The 22,083-nt window shown below is 40.2% G+C and overlaps 1 protein-coding gene and 1 non-coding gene across 7 annotated transcripts in view; both read right to left on the bottom strand.

Moving 5' to 3' along the window:
* LOC140224996 (uncharacterized) overlaps positions 1 to 22,083 on the bottom strand; it is a 251,420-nt gene that overhangs the window by 45,888 nt on the left and 183,449 nt on the right. The gene's annotated exons all lie outside the window — the stretch shown is intronic.
* On the bottom strand, positions 13,820 to 13,891 carry TRNAW-CCA (transfer RNA tryptophan (anticodon CCA)). Its single transcript has one exon. It is a non-coding gene; the product is annotated as a tRNA-Trp (tRNA).

Below are 22,083 nucleotides of genomic sequence, written 5' to 3'. Positions count from 1 at the left end.
TTGGTTGAAACGAGTGATTGTTATAGACAAAGGGAGGAAATGATGGAATTACTGTAGGGTCTCTGGTGGGTTGCCGTTAGTTTGTCTATCATTTACTTCCGGTGTCCATTGCAACCTCCCGCTCCTAGCAATAGGATCGTTTCATCTCCGTTTTATCTTTTTTGTCTATCGTATTTGTCCACGAATTTCAATAATCAGCCCAGCCCTTTGAGCGTTAAACCCTGGGAAATAATGTGAAGGCGCAACGACATGACTTTGGCGGCTCTGAGTAGACACAAATTATATGCTCACTTGAAATGCGGCTGAGAACATCACTGGTAATCCGAAAGACATTGAATTTAGCTCCCTCATGCGATGTGGAGTATGGTAAAACCAGTGCATTGATATGCAGTACTCTCCTGCTGTCCTCCATACACCCAGTCCAGTCTCCAAGAGACGCCGCGCCGCACCGGCCGCAAATATTTGTTCTCCTTCGTTAACGTTCAACTTTTCCTTTCCTTAACGACAGGATGCGAGCTTCCGAGAAGTTTCCTGGGTCCACTCACTCAAGTCGCTTGAAAGACAGTTCAATGCAAGTAGTCCGCTTGAAATCGAAATAGGGTAAATGTATTCGCATAATACATATGTATAGTACATGTATTTACTTGATGCACCGCCGGCATGACTCGAATATATGATTCCTCTCTTGAGAACTTTTGCTAGAGTAAAATGAGGAGTTACTTCTTACGGACAAATACTACAAAATCACGATGATGCAATTGAAAATGCGTACAAATCAATCCTAACTCCAACTTAAACTAAAACTAGGGTAACCTGAAAGAAAAGCGGGCAATCGCATTCTGTCTTACGTGAGAAAGCGATCGAAAATTCGTCGCCCTCCTGACATAAGGGCGTAACTACAATTTGCAATAAACCCTGTCGTCCATACAACTCAAAGCTTTTCCGGGCCCATCTCAATTCGCAGTTACGCCCTTATGTCAGCCAAGCGACAAATTTAAAAAAGGATGGAGTATCCACGAAATACTTTTGGATAATCTATTTTCTGATTGGTCACGCTATTTGAAGCAATTGAAGCGCGCAAAAACAAGCCCAAAGGCAGGTATTGGTAAAATATTTAGGAAATTCTCGAAAAACCACCAATATAATCTCGCTAAAACTTTGGAAATCCAAAGATCAATAACCTAAATGCTAAATAAAATTAATAATACCTAAAAAAAATCCAACTTACAATAACACTGAAAAAAAAAGAATCTTGAATTTGCCGCCAAGAAGTATTTTTTCTTAGATCAAAAATTTTGTTGTTCAATGAAAACTACTTTTTCGCTTAACCCAAGCATTATTTAGCTTGTATCAAGAAAAATTCAGCTTAAATCAAGATGAAACACATTCTTGGAACCATCATGCTTGAGCTAAGCACCCTTTTTTTCAGTGAACAGCATTGCTCATTTAAATACAGATGATTTTGAATGATCAGAAGAAGCGGATAGACTATTTTCGGTGATGCGAATACCCGTCCTTTTTATAGATCACCCTCACTTAAATAATTTGCGCAAAAGAAATTATATGTAACGATAAAGATGTAATTACAAACACGTGAGTCCCTCGTTTAGGGCTGGCTTGGGACTGAGAGATCCTAAAAATTGTTTAATCAGATATGGAGCAACGTAGATCGTAAGATCCATTGGTAGAATTCGGACACGAAATGTTTGACAAAAAATGTCAAATTTGGACGTCTATTTCACCCTCTTTGTACATTCAATGGAGGGTTACTTAGAGGACATTTTCACGAGAAACCACTTTTAAATCCCTAGGTTTTGTAACAATAGTGAAGATGGAAGCTTAAAAACAATCACATCATGTCCGGCCCCTCCTGCTCTGCCGTGCTAAGGAAAAACGCCATACAAACCTTCAGGCGTTGCCAAATTTCCTTTCATAAAAGGCGAATTTTCTGGTAAACTTATGAGTACTTTTCTCCCAATTTTCCAGATAATTTTGTTCGCAATTTCACCTGAAGATTCTGCAAATTTAAAGGAAAAATATTCAAAAATTTCCTCAAAAATAAACATTTTATCGAAGTAAATTTGGCAACCTCAATGTCATACTACGTTCTTCCTTAGCACGGCAGTGCTGAGACTGACCCACCCCACTGTGCGACATAATCCATAATTCGGCCGGGAGACGAACGTAGGAGTTGGACAAGAGCGAAATGCGGGAATAAAAACGGACTCGAAAAACAGACGGACCCGTGGAATTAGAGAGGAATGCGGTAAAGCGGACCGGAACGAGGAAGGACATGCGGGGAATGATACAACAGGAGCCACTTTCAGAGGAAACAAGGACCAATGACCCGCCACCGTTGGCTCAGCTTCCGTTCACTCCAGCTCCACTCAAATTCCTGGAAAAACGCGAATGCGTGATCCAATAAAATCGGAAAATAAAGGCTCCCCCAGACAAGCCCCCGCACTCATGCGGAATGGAATCAAACGTATTTTTTTGGAAACTGCAGCCAAGCTCGGATGAAAATACTCACGAATTCCGCGAAACGGGACCTTTAAAATGTCTTGAAGGAGGCATTGTTCGTAGATTCATTTCTCGTGTTCATCGTTAGCAAATGTATTCCTTTAACTTCTTGAAAAATTCTGCCAAGAAGAAGCGTTCTACCACATAAATGAGTTTCTAGGTGGTAGCTAAATATAGAGATGTCAGATAATAGGTTGTTTCTGAGGGATTTCTGAACATAGGGGAAGTGTCCCCTCCCGGACTCTCTTCCCCACCCGGTGACTGACGCTGCGCTGTGCTGAACGGTTCAGCCTGAACCTTTCCCCTACGTCTGACCGTTCCCCACTCCTCTGTCAATCGAACCATATGCCACCGCTTACGTATTGTCGCTCGCCCACCCAGGTACCTAGCGGCCAGCGGTCAGTTGACAAGGTAGATTTACACAGGTATGGAAAAGTTGAAAATTTCCCATGAGCCTCAGTACGTGTCACATGACTACGTGACGTAGGTTAAGGGGCCCGTTTTTTAATTAAATTACAATCAAATTAACATTCAAACGTTTGTGCGTTTAAACGTTAAAATTAATATCGCATTATCAAAATTGTGCAAAAAATCCCACAAAATTTTGACAAACGATAAACCGAACATAATAAATCAAAATAATCAAAACATTCAAAATGGCTGACGTTAAGGGGCCGCTGGAGAGCCAATCAGAGGCCAGTTGTTAAGTTCTGTCCATACCTGTGTAAATCTACCTTGGTCAGTTGATGATAAATCTCGCTCATGCTCCTATGCAGCTACGCATTGATTACGCCAGCTAATTACTTTCTAATAATTAGAATTTCTTCGATAATAGTTTTCTTTATTTATTCGACTGTATTTTTTTCTCTGTTCTACTGTGATTTCCTTGGTTCTCTACTGTGTTTTTCCTAAATCTCTGAGTCAGAAATCTGAAGCACTTCGGTATGCACCGAGTACTTTAGATGTGTGACCTGAAATCTTCGGTATATACCGAACTACTTCAATTGTCTGACCCGAACTTCGGCAGATGGACCTTAACTTTTCGGATGCGTGATCCGAAAACTTCAGAGATCCATATGATCTCAGCTTCGGGTTCCATGCACAAATTTTTTTCTCCGTGTTTCCTTTTAGGGGACGCAACTAAAATTTCAGTAAATTTTTTTCAGAAAAGTAAAGAAAAAAAAAAAAAGTGGCTAACGATGGTTCCTCACCTTCACGTGGTGTTGGCTGTTTTTACTAAGTGGGAACCGTCCATTTTAAGATATAGTCTATTTCTTGCCCTGCCATTATTATTCTACAAGTTAATTGTGGAGTGAGAATTTCATAATGTTTTCTATGAAATCTTCAAAATATAGTGATAAAAAATTTGCAACTACTACAAAATTGGCTCGCGAAGCGAGCCGAATGTCACTCGCGTAGCGAGTGACCGGGGGTCCAGGGGGCGTAGCCCCCGGCTAGGCGTGACGGGCGCGCGAAGCGCGCCCAGAACGGCTAGTAGCTGTTAAATACTCAGCAATTGGAAACTGACATACGTTTCATTTAAATTGATTAACATGTTTTGAAATTAAGTTTTTTGAGGTACAAACCATATTTGACACGTACCACAAGCTAAAACTCAGCTTCTGTATGTACTTAATTGGAAAATAAAATAAAAATAAAATAAAATTCCGTCAACACGGGAAATGCACCTGTTTCAAACGAGTTATACAGTGAATAGAGGAGGAGAGGAGCTCTTTCCTTTTTGGAAGGGAACCCCGGAACCAATAAATATTTTCGCTTAAACTTTAGTGGTGAAAATGCCTTCATGTAGGGGAGAAAATAAGACTCTCTTCGAGTGGGAATGTTGGTTGGTTGTCTTCAATAAAACCAAAACAACAGATGAGATTTTGAATTACCGCATTGCAGATGTCTGTTTGCTCCAAATGTTATGCGCGATGCCTGTCCGTCTCTTTTGCTGTTTGGCTCAACTCTATCCATTTTTCCTCAAACTTTTTCCTGCTTCCCAGGTTTCTATCCTCCTAGAGACTCAAAAGAATGTTAAAAACCTATTAAAAATGTCGCGTATTAGGAAGCCCAAACAAACGTATGCATCGCTGACGCTGCGGTAAGGTAGCCTGCCAAAAGAACTTTTTCAAGTGGACACAGCTCGTCATTGAAGCTCATAAATTAAGCGAGCTTGCGGCTCGGGCGGCTGGCGTGAGGTATTGTGACTTGGAGGAGACATTGTATTCAAAGCAAGTTGACAGATCTTGAGTTGTTTTGTCTCGCCAACCACTCGAGCTCCCCCCTTCCTCCTTCACTACGTAAATCAATCTCTTTTCTCCCTGCGCCCCTCTATCTGCCTTCTACTTTTGCTCTCTTTGAATTCCTTTTGAGGTCACGAGCTATGATTTCAGCATCAAGTTTGATAAAGTGGATCAGTCCCGAACACGGTCCATACTGCCATGCTAAGGAAAAACGCCGTATGAACCTTCAGGCGTTGCCAAATTTCCTTTCATAAAACGCGAATTTCCTGGTAAATTTATGAATATTTTCCTCCCAATTTTTAAAATAATTTATTTCACAATTTGACTTAAAAATTCTGAAACTTTAAAGGCAAAATATCCATAACTTTCCTCAAAAATGAACATCTTATCGAAGGAAATTTGGCAACCCTTGAATGTTCATACGCCGTTCTTCCTTAGCACGGCAGCATAGATCGTCGCCCAGGAAGGTGATAATGATCCCTTCCGTCCTTCAAAAAAAAAAAGATAAAACAAAAAGAATAATGAGAGAAAAACTGTTCCAGAAAACAGTTTTTCTCTCACGAAATTAATCCTCTTTCACGTTGAAAAGTCCTAAAGCTAAAATCGGGCCACTGTACACTAATCGCCTCGTCCTTATGTCTAGTTACACTACACACGTAACAATGAGACCTACACTGTTGCAGCGAGCAGAGATGGAGCGATAAACAAGAGGCTCATATTCATTCTTGATTTTTACGTGGGACGACAAGTCCATTTTGATGGATTATCTGGCCATTGAGCGGGCATTGTTCATCCTCATTGTCGTACATGTAAACGATCGCCGCACTCTCATTTATCACCGGTCGCGCGCGGTAAACGGGGGCACTTTGCAGTGGAGCCACCGGAGAGGACCCTCATCAACCCCTTATCCTCCCTCTCGGCCTCTGTCAAAGCTTGGAAAAAATCACAATGGACGAGGGGCGATCTGGTGATGAATTAGAAGTAGTTGTTTTAAACTCGCTTAATCCACTCGTCAGACTTAACCGCTGTGTGCTTAAAAACCACGTGTTAAATGCGTACATGACCGCTCCTATCCACAGGGTGGCAACATTTCATAAAAAAATAAAATCTTGAAATTTCACGTGAAATATTTAATGTATTTTAGAAGCTTATGAAAGACATTGAAAAATACCGGCTCCTATTCATGTTTCGCTAAATGCAAAAGTTGTGACTTTCAGTGGCGTGCGGTGGGTTCAGTGACAGGGCAAGCTCTAGCGTTCGCCATCCGGGGGGGGGGGGGGGGGGGTTAACGTAGCCTCTTTCCCTTCCCCCTCCCCCTAGCCTCCCTAGAAAATTCTTAAAATTTTACTCTATTTGCTCTATTTTTCGGATGAAATCTGATGGAACGTAACGTCTTGAAAAACTGTATTTTTATTTTTTTCTCTCTTATTTATGATTTCGTTTACTCAACTTGTTTCGAATGTTATTGAGCATTGGAGGACGGCTCCTTACTCATAACTCCTAATTTTGCCACTTATTTGAGGTATTGTAGTCTTTATTCTACAGCATTTAGAATTTTTTGAGTTACTTAAATTTCCCCAAAAAAAGGCTTTCTGCATTTAAAACATGATTGAGAATTGTCTAATTCATCACCAATTAGATCCAAGTGAGCGAAATTTTATAGAATATAAAGGCATTTGCTCCGGAGGAGCAATTACAACCGCGACGGAAAGAGGGAACAAGATAGCGCATCGGAGGCAGAAGCAGCGCGCTGCGGTGACGGGCCAAGAGGTGGCCAAGAGAAGCGAGCTGCGATCGCGCAGCGAAGGGCTCGGACTCGGAACGTACCGCTCTACCCGCCCGCCTTGATTCCGCCGCCGAGCAGTGGCGCTCCGCTCAGCTGATCGCAAGCGATTCTCCAGCGCATGAGTTGGCCCGTGTTCAGGCCGCGCAGCGCGCTGCGCCACCTCCATCCGCTCTTCTGCTTTCCTACTTTGGTGGCTCTATACGTATTTCTGTCTCCCTCTCTTTCTGTTTTTAATGCAATTTACTTACTGAACGCATTTAATAAATTATATTTGCTAAAATGTAAAACATTTAATAGGTGTAATTTTCTTCTTTCTTTAGAAATCTTTGGGCAAGCAGTGCTTGCCTTGCTTATCCGGACCGCTCTAGCTTTTTGTTTGTTTGAGTGCGGGTTGCATACTGCAGCCCCTGGAAAATACGAAATATTTCAAACAGCATCGTGATATTTCATGAAATATTTCACCGAAATTTCCAATATTTCATCCCTTTCTTATATTTCATGCCGTCCTGCCTATCTAGCCCGCGTTGTCGTTTCTTCTGTATTTTTTTTTTCATCCGAGAGAAATGGTCGCCTACCATATTCGTTTTAGAAGAAAATCGGTCGAAGGCTTTCTTTGTTTGATTGGCGGCACCATGAGTCACCCAAGTGTGCTTTGAAACAGCATAGAGGGCTGATTATTGAAACTGACGGACTAAGCCAGAGATGAAGAAGACAAAAGGAAAATGGAGAGATCCTATTGGTTGAAGTATTAAAGTTGTCAAATCTCCGGGTCTTAGGAGGATAAAATACAGGGTTATTCAAAAGTCACGCAACACTGGCCATAACTTTAGTTCTAATTATGATATCGATTTGCGGTTTAAGACGTTTTTCCTCATATCGAGGGGGAAACTTTTTGAGGTCCTTTCCAGTTTTTGAACCCCTCGGGGGAAGGGGGCGGGGAGCAACTCAAAAATTTCGAATGGCCACCCCCCTCATGGCCAGTAGTGCGTGACTTTTGAATAACCCTAGTAATGAGTTTCAGCGCGGAGAAATGTAACTATCGTTCACATAAAAATAGAAACAGAAAGAATTACTTTTCTCACTGAGTAGGCACAACCCTTTGTACTAACGAATGACATTGCTGCGAATAAATACGCAAATCATGATCCGACATGGACAAGCGATACCAACTCGGCAACGAAGTTATATTTTAGCCAGAAATGAGTGGGCGGGTTTTTATTCTTAAGAGTAAAGTTGCGAGAGGAGCTTTTTGGGACAAAGGCTCCGAGGTAAGATTAACTCACTTCTCGAGGGCTGAATGCAAGGGTCGGGGGCGGTTTAAATTAAAGAAAAAAACTCGTCGACGTCGGTGGATGCGGACGAAGCGCTCATCGATCGAAGCCCGGAAACTCACAATTCATCTCGGCTAATGATCCCTGCCAATTCTCCAAAGCTCAGGCCTCGCTCTTTACCTATCTCGTGTATAAATTATTCACCAACTTCTCCTGCTTATTTCTCAAACTCCCTGTATTTGGGCATGCATTGCATGAGCCCATGAACCCTACAGCCATAAATTGCATGAGCCTAGCTATGAGTTCAAACCCTGTAATATTTTCAGAATTTCCCACCTCCAAAAGTGGTTGGATCCAAGAGAGCTCTGTTCTTATCTGTCCAATGTCCACTTTAGTCGGATCGAGTCAATAGGAGAGGTCGGACAAAATTTGGAAACTTTAAACGCTCATAACTCCGTTTACACAAAAATTCGAGGTTCTAAAAGTGGTTTCACCGGTTTTCCTCGTGAAATTCTCTACCTAAACCACCGCTTGAAATGTAAAATGTGACAAAAAAAACACCAAAATTTGCAGTTTTAGTCAAAAATTTCACGTCCGACCTCTCTAATTGACTCGATCCACTGTGCGGCCGTGAGATGCTTCGAGAGAAAATCTTTTTACGCGACTCTTCAAAAATTTGACAGCATTCTAAAAACCAGTCATATCTACATGAAGCCTTTAAAAAAAAGCCAAATCTATTTGGACCGCGCTAAGCAAAAAGGAACCAAGCGACATCAGCTATTGTCAGGTGTGTCCGACGTAATTTTTGAGCAAATTTGTCGTAGAAAGGGTATTGAGTTAGGTGCGTATCTCTTCCGTGCAACAGACCTTTTTTCAGGAAATGCCACTGGAATAAGCCTAAAGGCGGATGTAATTTTAACTTCAGTCGAAGTGATACACTCAATGAGGTCTCAGTTTCTCATGAGCATTTTAGAGGCGCCTCGAGTTGAGAAAAAAATTAGGACAAATTAAAATACGATAATTGAGCGTGGTATCCGCGGGAACAGGTCAGTTGAAGCCGAATTTATGCCCGGGCTCGTTTTTACGAGCTCCGTCCAGCCAGAGCTATCGTCCGAGCGGCGGCTTCCGTGCGATTTGAATGTGGAGCAGGCTGATTCATGATTAGTCGATCATAATAACTGATCTTGTCTTAGAGACGAATCGGCCTCGCTCTCACACTCCCGTCCTAAGAAAAGACGTTGCGCGAGCCTCCCAAGTGCACCGCTCTCATAAAAGAACTGGTCTGCCGTCCTGAGAAAGAACGCCGTATGAACATTCGAGAGTTGCCAAATTTACTTCGATAAAATGCTTATTTTTGAGGGAAATTATGAATATTTTTCCTTTAAATTTTCAGAATCTTTGGGTAAAATTGTGAACGATATTATCTGAAAAATTGAGAGGAAAATAGCCATTAGTTTACCAGGAAATTCGCATTTTATGAAAGGAAATTGGGCAACGCCTGAAGGTTGATACGGCGTTTTTCCTCAGCACGGCAGTGGTCTGCTCGCGAGCAGCTTTAAGTTCATTCTTTCGATCTTTCTCAGGAGGCCTCTGCTGCGACGTCATTGGGCAAATAGCACGAGCGGATCCGTTGTTTGGAGCGATGCGCGTCTGTAGAAAGCAAAGCTGCCAGATTATGTAAAAATATCTGAATATTTAACATTGAGTTAAATGGGGAAAATGCGCTGAAATATCAGCAAAATCTGGCAGCAATAACTTAAGATAAGCGTCAACGGTCTATTTTGACCACTAACCGAAATCTCGGCTTCGCATCTATGGTGCGAACGATCGAATTTAATTCCACCTCTAGGGACTTCTCTACCACTTTATTAGTCGATGGATTGATATAACGTCACTCAGCATGTACCTAAGTTGCTGCGCCACTCTTTAGGATCTCAGGATGAAATCTGGGGTGCATTTTATTCCAGGACGTACTTTGCCCCCAGAAAACTCAAATACTATGAGAGCTGAACGGAGTCTGATTGCTGATTTAACAATGAAATCGTGAAAAAATATGTCCGACATGTTTCAACTGTAAATTTTACAATAGTAGAAAGGCATTTTAACCACAGGGGTGGTTAAATTGGCATTTTATTTATTGTAAAATCTACATTGAAACATGTCGGACACTTATTTTAACCACAAAATTGTTGAACCAGCAATTTCATTTTATCCGTGTAAAAACCGAAGCAGAGAATCAAAAATGATGACATGTAATTCTAGTTTAACGGTAGCTTCAGCGTCGCGCGAGCCAGAGGGAAGGAAACGCGGTGGAGTCATCTTTGTAGCGTGACGCGTTTGGAGCAATGCGAGAGGTATTCATGCAGTATGGTAGGCGCTAATACGCGCTCGCGCCAACCGCACTGTTTGGCGCAATGCGCGAAGTATTTCTACAGTCTTGCAGGCGCTGATATGAGTGTGACGACGCGACGGCCGCATTGTGTTTGGCGCGGTTATTCGAACTTGCGTTAGGATAATCGCGGCATCGAATAATGTGGCTTAAAAGGCCCATCATGTGTTTCGACGCCTTATGAGCATTTCAACGTTGCCTCGTTTCTCCCGATAAAAAAATTTTTCCGGGAAAAGTTAGGACAGTTCTCTGTGTTCGCTTTTTTCTATTAAATGGACCATCAAACAAGGTACAAATTTGAGCACTCTGATGCACGTGTCTTAACTACAATTTTACGTAGAACACGATTCTTTCATTAAAAATTATTGAAATCAACTTCTAGCTAAGGTATTAAAGTTTTTATTGTACACTGATTACGGGAACTTTAAATGCCCGGTCAAAGAAAAACAATACCCTAGGCGAGTCAAATTGCGCAATACAATGGCTTCAGCAGACTATGTAATCGAGCATTGTTTCTTTTCCACACTGTGTTGTTCAAAATGTGTACGGCTTGCTATAGCTGAGCGTCAAGATTGAGGTTACCATATTTTGATACGACTGTCTCTCAGGAGAACGAATGCAAAAAAAATTAAACTCGAGGAGGGCACATAGATTGTTTCATCGTAGAACAAGGAAATTGATGCGAGGAAGTTTGAAGAATTTTCCGTGAAGTAACTTTATCTGCTTGTATTAAGCCTAAGTTGGACGTCGCTAATTAAGTTAATTAACTATCAATTAAAGACGTCGTAAACTGGCGAGGAGGAGAATAAAATAAGAAAGTTCATCCCGCAGAGTTCATTAAAATCCCAGAGAAAAGTTTCGAACAGGTCAAAACGAAAGAGCGATTTGATTATCTCACGGAAAACAACCCAAAACCCGTCCATCTCGGAAATCACAGAAAGTTCTCTCACTGACTAATTTCAACTTCTGACTGTATGCATTCAAAAATTTGCCCAGATGTGTTGTGCTGAATATTGCATGTTTTTACTCGTGAGATAATTTTTATAGGGAAAAAAATATAAAACAAAAATCGTTATTACGGTTAACTCGAGCCCTCTGCTTAACCTATTACGGGAGGAAATAAAAAACGGGCGAACCCAAAACCGAGAAAAGAAAATGACTAATTCCTCTCAATTTCGACGCAATACCACTTTTTATTCCTAACTCTCAACGATTCATTTACCTTATGTTTTCCCATATTTACTCACAAAGTATGAAAGAAATACTACAATTGCCAGTAACGCTAGCATGAAATAATTGCAGCCCACCAAGTTGCATCATCTGATCTTATTTCACTAACTCTGGAAAGAGTGGCCTCATACTTTAGTCTTTATTAGCAGAGCATCGATCAATTGTTTTTCATAATTTTTCACCCGTAGGAATGCATCCATTGTGCGAATGTTCCGAGTTGTGCAAATTCAGGAAAAATCCAACAATAGTCATCGAAAGAGCGTCTCCTATTTTCGGTAATGAGTTGCCATCACGTATTTTTAAGGTATACATTACAACTTTACAAAATATTAACCCTGATTCCTTTTAGGAACCGCAGGATCTTCACCGTCCTTTATCAGTTTGGGACAACATCAATCATTGTTAATTTACTGAGAACTTTTTTTGACCAATCAGCGTTATCTGCAAAACAAAACAAGCTGCTGGTTCCAACACTACTGTGTTGGAGAGCTCGCCTTTGGGAAACTATTAACAACTATTAATGATTTTTTCTGAAATTGTATGTGTATTAAATGAATCTTTACCCAATTATCAGAGGTTACATGCCGATGCAAAATGTTATGACGTAATTTCATATGACAAATTTTTCACATTACAATAAATAAAGAGAAATAAAGAGAGAGAAATGGAATTATCTTTTATGAATGTGATTTTGCGGCAAATGTTGCAATGGCTATTTTTGCCATCGCATTTTTGTTTTTGGCTTTCATCGTTGATAAGCTTTTTCTTAACTTGTCAACAATGGAATGAAACCATATGATTTAATTTTAATTTTTTTTTTTAAATCAAGTCGCCAACTTGAATTAAGGTTATACTTTGTTAAGCTGGCAGTCTGAAATTCTGAATTTTTATCGGCACAGAGTTCAAAGAAACTATAATTTAGCACGGTTTGGAGGAACGTTTCTGCCATAATTCTTACACAATACTTATGGTATACACTAAGAGCTGAAAAGGAATTCACTTGAATTTTAGCGTGGAGCTCGAGAGACCACTTCAAGCCTTTGTATGCGAGTGGCTCAATGGAGCACATCACGCCTTTGTAGGTATGGGGTGGCTCAATGGAGCACCTCGCGCACTATAAATAGCACGGAGCTCGAAAGAGCACTTCATGCATCTGTATTTTAAGGTTAAAACGAACTCTAAAGAAACTCAATGCGAGGCTCAAACGAATTCTCAAGCATTCTAAATGCGAGGCTCAAACGAATTCCCAAGCATTCTTGATGCGAGGGGCTCAAACGAATCCTAAAGCATTCTTAATATGAGGTTTAAACAAACTCTGAAAGGATCCCAATGCGAGTCTCAACCGAGCTCTCAAGCATGCAATTATTTTGAGGTTAATTAACCTTCTATGGTACCAATACCGGCAATCTTAAGGATTATCCATTAATTATGCGCAAATCTCAATCTTAGTCTTAGTAACTTAAAATTAATTGAACAAATTATTAAATCACGTCGAGGTCACCATGTTTTTTATTTTAAGAAATAATAACAATTGCAAGTACAACTGCACACAAAAACTGCATTGAAAAGATAAGAGGATGATAACATACAATTAGGTTATTTGATATAAAACCATAGCAACATGCTATGATATGCTCGGCCACTGGAAAGTGCTGCTCTCTAGTGTAGCAAACGAGGAACAATTAATCCTCAGTTGAATGAGGGAACGGAAATGTTCGACGGAGGAAAACTGTAACCCGCGAAAATTCAACTTTTAGACCTTGAAATCAATGGGATTTTGGCCGTTCCTCCGACGGCAACGAGAACCATCCATTCGTCGCCACGGACACTACCAATGCTAAAAGAAATCGATCGCAAAGAGCTCTCCCGAGTGGGCGAGCTCAAAAAAGTACACGGATGCTACACAGCTTGTTTGATACTCCAAACAAGCGGAGGAAGGGGTCATATGCCATTTTTACAATTTTTAACCACCTCATGTGGACCGCGTCATGCAGAAAGGAACCAAGCCACAACAGCTATTGCCAAATTTAATCGGACAATTTAATGTTTTACGTGAAAACGGTTGTGCGGATTTTTGTGCTAATTTCAGTGGATTTTTTGCATAGTGCGAAGTGAATTCTGCCATATTTCTGAAGGAATCCGCAAAAACGTTCTCTTATGAAAAATTAGATTCCCCGATTAAATTTGGCAACAGCTGATGTGGCTTCGTTCCTTCCTGTTAAACACGATCCATTTGTCAGTCAAATCTTCTTTCTTCATGATTGTTCAATTACTGAACAAGAAAAAAAATCAAGAATGTACTGTTAGAGCTATCAAAATTCCTCATGAACAGCGCATTGCCAAGATTTTCAGGGTTTAAGGGGTGTCAAAACGTACATGACCCCGACGTGATTTGAACACGCAACGTTCTGATCTGGAGTCAGACGCGCTACCGTTGCGCCACGGAGTCCACATGGTATGGTGCGACGAAAATATACAGTCACTTTGATGCGATCACTCGACTCGACTGAACATTGATCAATGCCAATGCTCACTCTCACACGCTCAAGTGGAGTCATTGAAAGTAAAGTAGTAGATACTGATGCATCGACAACCGCACAATGGGTTGATCCACGGATTAAGCTCGTAATAGGAAAATATGCATCGTCCCACGTTTTCTTCATTTACTCTTCGGCATTTTTCAATGTCCTCTTGAAAATTTTCGGAATTAAATAATTTTCTGTTTTTAGTGTTTTGCATTTTCTTCTTCTTTTTTATTCGCAATTTATACAGTTTGTTAAGAATTTTCTCAGTGCTTTGAATAAATTGTATTAATTTTTAATATTTTTTTTATTTTTGTGACTCTTCCTCTTAATTTGTGTAGGTCGTAATTGAAATATTAGGTATGTAGATGTAAGGACAATCAGACTTCATTTTGAAATTAGGAACTACAATTTCTGGCTCATCCGTATAACCACTTTTCTGCATAGGGAAACTAATGGTACATGCGTTGTTTCTAATCTGAGCCAGAAATGATGGTTCCTAATTGGTAAATGTTGTGTGTGGCACTATGTGGCACTGGCTCCTCACGATTAAAATGTTTACAAGACTCCTTCGATGTCAGGTATGCCGGCAAGTTTGGAGAACGCCATCTTTTCCAATCTACATATGTATATATTATGAGATTTTTAAGTACAAAATAATTTGTAAATTCCTGGTCAAAGTTTTTAAGTGCAATAGTTCCTAGAGGCCCCTAACTCCCGTCTAATTGAAGCCCCCCGCCCCCCTGACACCGGAAACAAGGTGGGAAACCAGGAAACCCTGAATTCCGCACACAAAACTTTGGGAAAATTTGGTACTCAAACTTCGATTTGCGCAGTAAAATCGGTGGCCTCCTTTTGATCGAAAATACTAAATTAGGTTGAATTTTACGTGCCGTGAGTAAGCGTACGAATCCTAGATGAATGACTGCGGTTGCTGGCGTGATGTATTTGTACCGTACATAATCAGTCCAAAATGAAAACCATCGACTGATTGTGAGTGACATGCACCAACCTGGCCTAAATCATAAATTTCGTCATGGTTGACGGAAAATAGGGAAGGGGGGGCGGAGGTTTCATACGTTGTCAAGTGGGATTTGAGTAGATGGAAATATGAGAAGTGCCCTGATATTTCATGAGCTTCTCCTATTTCTCCTGCTAACTTCCGAGGAAAAAAGTACTACTCGAAATTTTCAGAGCAGTTCTCGATCAAAATAAATTTAAAGGTTAAACTTTCTAAAGCAGCAGCCCGTGACAATGGTGATATTGAAAACATGGGAGAAAAAATGGGAAACAAGGCTAAACAGTACACTTAAAAATCCGAGACGTTTCGGCTCAAAACTGAGCCATTTTCAGTTGGAAGGATAAAAATAAAAAAAAATAAAAAAAAAAATTCCAATAGAAACCTATAAATATTGCTATACATTGCTTTTTTTCTCTCTTCTCTTTGTTTTGATTTTCTCGACGATCATGCAGTCTGCAGATTTCTACTTGGAATTTTTATTCTTCCGACTGAAAATGGCTCAGTTTTGAAACGAAACGTTTCGGATTTTTTTTTAGCCTTGTTTCCCATTTTTTCTCCTATGTTTTTAATGATACATTTAAATTGGGACCCTTGAAAACTTTCAGGGGACCCCTGTGTTCCCATTAACGACCACTGCCGCTCTAAATGATCACTTTTCTGCCGTGCTGGGGAAGAACGCCGTATGAGCCTTCAGATGTTACTATTTTTCCTACTATAAAGCAAGATTTTCCAAGGAGCCTTATATTTCTTCCAATTTTTCATAGAATTTCATTTGCAATTTGATCCGAATCATACAACAATTTCAGGGAAAAATATCCATATCTTTGGTCAAGAATTCATATCTTATCCCTGGAAATTTGGCAACATGCGGACGTTCATACGGCGTTTTTCCTTCGCACCTTAGTGTTGCCCACAGGGGAAACGGATCGTCATACGTTGCTCAAATGGCAATTCCCCCATTTGTAGTGCATCATGAGAGATAATTTTAAAAAAGTCGAATTTTTGGTCCCTAAGAACCGTATGAAAGGTCTAAAAGCGGTGAACCAACCAGAGCGCGGCACACACGCGGCAATGCTCTTTCCGTGTAGTACACGGAGAAAATGCTGAAAAATGCTGTGTTATTCTACAGAAAATGCCACCGAAATCCAATGCCTCCATACATGTACTCTCTTCTGGTCTTCCGCTCGGCGTAAAAATATTAATTTCCTCTCGTTGCTCGCTCGCTTCGACGGGAGGCCAATTTCTGACCAGTTTGGTATTTTGTCATTTAGGACGATGACATGGCATTGCAGCGGTCCGACGGGACTTGAGAGCGCATTGCCTTGATTGCCGTCCTACGGAAAAGAGCAGCGGGTCGATTGTCGAATCCTCATCGAAAAATTCTGATCGATACATTCCTACTTTAACAATGCTTTATATCGATCAAGGTCATTCGATATATTATCGACTCAATAATCGAGCTGCAGTTGGGATGAGTCTTGAAACACATAAGAGCGCATGATAACCGTGGCCCATAGATTAATGCACTAATTCTGTAACACGGGAGTTGTGCCATGTGCATCTGCCAAGTGTCGCAGCCTCCCAGACGACGCGACGCGGCGCGGCGGTCGCTGCGAAAATTTCGCCTCTCTTCTACTTAAGTCGCGTCACTTTACGTCACGTCAGTCATTCGCTTTGGTACTAAACGTGACCCGTAAGAAGTGACTCGCTTGACATAACGGTTTGTACAACCAATCAGTATGGATTTTTGCTCTTCGTTCAGCAAACGTTATGGCAACTCATTCTCTGCATCGAGATTTTGCTCGCTGCCATTCGCTACGCTCTCGGTAAAGGAAAATGCATTACAAATGATTTTAAAAAATAATCCGACCGTTCTTAAAATGTTTCCAAAAATATTGTGTTATCGCAATGGTCCTGCATTTTTTGCAATATTTTTCCTCCGTTTTTTCCATTTTTGTGCGAAAGAAATAATTAACAGGAATGTACACAATTTTTGTGTTTGTTAACCTAGAAAAAGTCAATATTGAAAGTCTACTGACCGCGACTTGAAGCTCTAAAAATGTCATATTAGGTTGAATAGTCCTCTTACCTGAAACAAAGATACAAACAAAAATATGAATAAGTATAAACTTAACATTAAAAAATGCAAATATTTATTGAAATTAGCAAAATTATCTCGATTTTTCCTTCCTTTTTCTCTTCACAGGAATAAAACGAATCGCCCCATTTCAATTAGTTTAAACGTTTGAACCAATCATTAGTTGGCTTCTGACTTTTAACTGTCAAGAGGCACCGGAAGATCCCTTCAAACAGCAGGATAGGCCAAAATCGCACCGTCAAGTGTCTTCTTGGTGGGTTGCGACTTGCTACGCGGCGCCTCAACCTCCTCACCGCAGTCTGTCCAGAGGTACGATTTTGGAAAAAATGCCTTCAAAAAGCAGGTTAGGCAAAAATCGCATCGTAAAGTACGAATAGTTATCTCCTTGATAGCTCGAGGCGCCTCGATCACGGCAACGTAGTATCCTGTCCTTCCTTATCCTCCTCTGTCAATTCGGTGAATCCGGAAGAACAATTTATTAAAGTGAATTATAATTAAAAAATATTCGAGGGAATTTATTTTCATCTATTGCACTTCTGCATCAATCAAAATCTCCTTGACACGAGACTGAAACTGCTCATCACGAAAATGAGGTTTTACCTATTAATAAATCCCTGAAAAATCCTTGATAAATCGTCATTTCCCTCACGAAAGAACATAACTGCATTTAAATGTTGCCGAATTTCCCCCAATATATTGCATTTTTACCTGAAGAGTATTGGAAATTCTAACGAAACATTTCATCGATTCCTCCTCCGATCTCATGCAAAAATCAGACAAATTTTGGACAAAATTGCATCTACACATTTTTGTAAAAAATTGAATTGTTTGAGTCAATTTTGCAAACTTGGAAAAAAGTTACGTGCCTTCGTCCGGAAAACAGCGATACGATGAGTTCCATATACACTCAAAATACTCTTTTTTTCACAAGCTACTTATTTTGATTGATCGGAGTGGGCTTTTCTTAAACATTGAATTTTGAAATTTTTAAAGCTTAGAAATTTGATTTCTTTTCTGTTTATCAGGCACAGAAAAAATGCAAAAATTGCGTCGCGGAGTCACCGGCGAGTAGAAATTCAAGTTAAAAATCTCTAGTCTCGCCTTCTTATAAAAAAAATTCAGTTTAGCAAACCTTTAACTAACTGGAACGGTCGCTTGAAAGGATTAATGTGGTGACCCATAATTTTTCCTGCATTTTCTTTGTAGCCGATGATTAATGAAGGAGATTTTTGATAGTTGATATTCAGCTCAAAGCTTCTAGTTTCGCTTTTCGCAATTTCCTAAGGATGTATAAGGAAACGTTATCAACATAATTATTTTCGAGGGATCAGATAACACGGTCAAGACGTGGCGTCGCGTCGCTCCTCGCACGTAAGGGCGTGTATCAATTTCAAAGTGAGCCCTGTTCTCTGTATAAGTACATGCTCTCCGGGGCTCATGTGAAAATAATGATACGCCTTTACGTCAAAAGCGCGACGAAGAGAGATCCGAGCACGCTCTCGAGAGAGGGCGAAATTTTTATTTGAAATGTTATCAGAGAGAAGGCTTTGAATGGCATAAACAGAGACAACGAGGAAACACGATGGGAGATAAAAGAGGTGAAAAATAAGAAGAAATGATAATAAATTCATTTGCATTCGCGTCTTGCATCAACGATAAGAAGAGAAGAGAGGGCGAATGCAAAAATGTAAAGTAAACAAAACCAAGTTAAATATGGAAAGCCCTTTAATTAAAGCTGGAAAACTGGCCAACGGAGGATCGGGTGACACTAGAGAAAAATGCAGCGGGAAAACTCTGCGTTCCTACAAATATTTGTTTTTAAGCACCGATACAAACAGGAATGATAACGAACGGGCACGGGAAATTTAAGTTAACGTCCCACTTCATGTAACTTGAGAAATTGTCAGGAGAATGTTAATTACATAAGGGTTGAGTACCTGAGGAGACGGTACATTTCAATTTGAACAACACTTATTATTGCGTCTCAGATTGGATAGTTATATTTTTTTTTTTTTTTTTTTTTTTTTTTTTTTTTTTTTTTTTTTTTTTTTTTTTTTTTTTTTTTACAAAATTCGTCGTGTCCCCAGCGAGAGAACGTAACAACATATCATACATGAAGTATGATAGACGCTCCGCAGCCCGTGACAAGATATGCAATAAAAAAAAAACAATTTAAAAACCGGTTAAAAAGGCTAAAATTTCACGAAAAAAACCAAAACGTTTCAGCAAACGTTCAAAAAAAAAGGTAAAGTATCTAATAGTACCTGGCTGTAAAAAAAACCATGTATTTTTTTTTTTCGAAGTCCGCTCATTTTCCGAGAAAAAGATGTCCATAACTAACTTCTCGAAGATTTGTCGTGTCTATTGGTGTATAATACATTCCACTTTCTCCAAAAAACACCGAAGATCTTGATTTTTCAATTTTCAATTTTCTTTCTCTTAAGTCAGCGGGACAGTGAAAAACATCGACCTAAGTGGAAAAAAATTGAAATTTCCAAAATAAAAATCTTTGGTGTTTTTGGAGAAAGTGGAATGTAAAATAGATCAATAGAAATGACAAATCTCACTCGCGTGCACATTTTTCCCCCAAGAATCGGCTAAATTCGAAAGGAATACATGGTTTCGATTTTGAATGCTATTTTCCACAAGGAATTCAAAGTGGTCGTCCGTTGTCTGATTGCTTCGAAAGCTGTAGGAAGATCAGGCGCTCACGCACTTTTGATATTCAATGCGGACTCTTTATTTCCTCTTGGGCATTCCGTAAAATTACATTTGAAAACAACGGTGCTACTTGTAGCACTTGTCTCACCACTACATCCCCGAAAAACAGAGTTGACGAAAATATGACAGATAATTCGTCAGAGTTTCTCATTTACTGAATAAGCAAAAGCCTCGAGTGTTAATCCCGAAAATATAAACACTGTCAAAGTAGACACATGATCATCCGCCAAGTTGAACGTTCGTGTGTCATGTGCCCGTTCCCTCAGGGAATAGGTACTTCTTTGGCTCGAGTTTTCTCAGTCAGCGTAAGGTGGAAGTTCGTGGAACTCTGTTCGACTACGCTGCGAAGACGCACAAGCGAAACTCAATTCGCCTCCGAGGAAAAAAGTGCTCGTAATATGAAATGTAAAGGAGCAGAATAAATCAGAAGCGCGTCAAAAGCACGGTTCGGGGCCGAAAGCACTTACGAGTCGGCACGCCAGCGCAACGACACACAACACATAAATTCCCAGCGAAATTAAATCAGCGCTTCGGCTAAAATACCGCTGATGAGGGCTTCTTGGTTTTTTTTTTTAAATAAATGTTTTCGGCGGGGACTGAGGAGATACTTATGCCGGGGGTGTAGGTAGACGGGTGCGTTGACATCAGGGTTGTCACTCAAAATGCTGAAATTGGAGACCACTCACATGCGTGAAAAACGCCCGAGCTACGACTTTACCGCCTTCAGATTTCAAATATAATAGTCTTGTTTTTCTTCTTTTAAATTCTGTTTTTCGATTTTTTTTGTTTCTGCAGCGTAACAAGATTAATAAACAAGAAGAAAGAATGAAATAAAAATAAAAACTATCATGAACCTTCGAAATCAGCAGTCTCGTTCTTTAAATCACCCCTCTCCTCGAATGAAAAAAAAGGAAACGCAAAAATTATGCTCGGGGCTGAAGCCCTCTAACCTCAGTCCTAAATCCGCCTCAGCGCGAGTGTGCTTTACTGAGACCCTTCCTCGTTAACTTCGATAAAATTTAGTTTCCAGTTAAAATGGCAAGTCCTCTGAGCTCCTAATACCAACCGGAGGTCAACATTTTTACTAATTGTAAGTTGGAAATATCCTCTGAAAGGAGTATTTAAAATTGATTGCCTCGCGGAGAGGAGGGACGTGTACCTATTTGCATTTAACTGGACTACAATTTGCGAAGAGGAGCTACTATTTGGCAATGTATCAAAGGTAAACCCGAGGGTGCCGAGATCATGGCGCTTTGAGCTTTTGAACTGAGCTGACAACATTTCAACGACGCTTGACGTTCGTAATACCTGAAGCCTCGACACAGGACGCGCCACGCCATTTTTAAAGGAACTGTCGCCTGTCAAATTTAGAGGTTGCAATTCTTTGTATCTCGGAAGGCCCCTCACCTTCGTGTCAAGCAACTTGAGTCTTGCTCTATAAATAGACTACTTTCCATCTAATATACCTATCTACTGTACTCCAACGTTCGTCTGGTTTTTCGCAAACCACGGATCTGCAAAATCTCAGTGGGCGTCGGCGAAAATAACTGTTTCCTTTAAAACTGAGAGGTGCGCTGACTTAGACGGGAACGACCTTCACATTTCGCCTTCGCGGTCGATACACTCAGGTAATGGAAAATTCGGATAATCAATCAATCAATAATCACGAGCTTACAATTAGTTTTATATTCCCTATCACGTTTGAGGCCATGGAGACCTAAGTTTTGTGTTTTCTTTTTTGTTTTTACTTGCATGATATGAAAGGCTGTTGCATACTTACACTGTAAACGGAAATTTTATCTACTTTAAGTGCTCAGTCAAAGGGAGTAAATCGCTGAAGAAAAGAGAGAGAAAGGAGTGAAAAATGATGAAAGAAGTGAACAATCCGATTTCTTGAAACATATTTTTCTGGGCTTATTGTTAGTAATAGTATAGCAAAATGTGTAATTCAATTAATTCCAAGGTATCCTGTTTAAGAATATTTTGTCTCCTACTGAAATTTCAACAGCTCCAACAATGGTTCTTCCGTAGTAAAATCAAGGATCATGGCTTGAAACAAGCCTTGAGAGAATTGATAATGTGCTTTATACCGTACAAAACCTCTCAGAATTGAAGTTGGGCAATAATTTTTGAAAAATTTTCCCTAGATACGAGGGATTCAAGCAAGGCGAGCCGAAGAGGAAATGTGCGCTAAAGTATTGTTAAAAAGCGAGAAAAAAGACGACCACTATTCTGCCGTGCTCAGGAAAAACGCCGTATAAGCCTTCAGACGTTGCCAT

Source organism: Bemisia tabaci, chromosome 7, assembly GCF_918797505.1.
Source record: "Bemisia tabaci chromosome 7, PGI_BMITA_v3".
NCBI classification, from domain to species: Eukaryota; Metazoa; Arthropoda; class Insecta; order Hemiptera; family Aleyrodidae; genus Bemisia; species Bemisia tabaci.
Note: the sequence above shows the minus strand (reverse complement) of the source record. Positions and strands in the feature narration are given on the sequence as shown.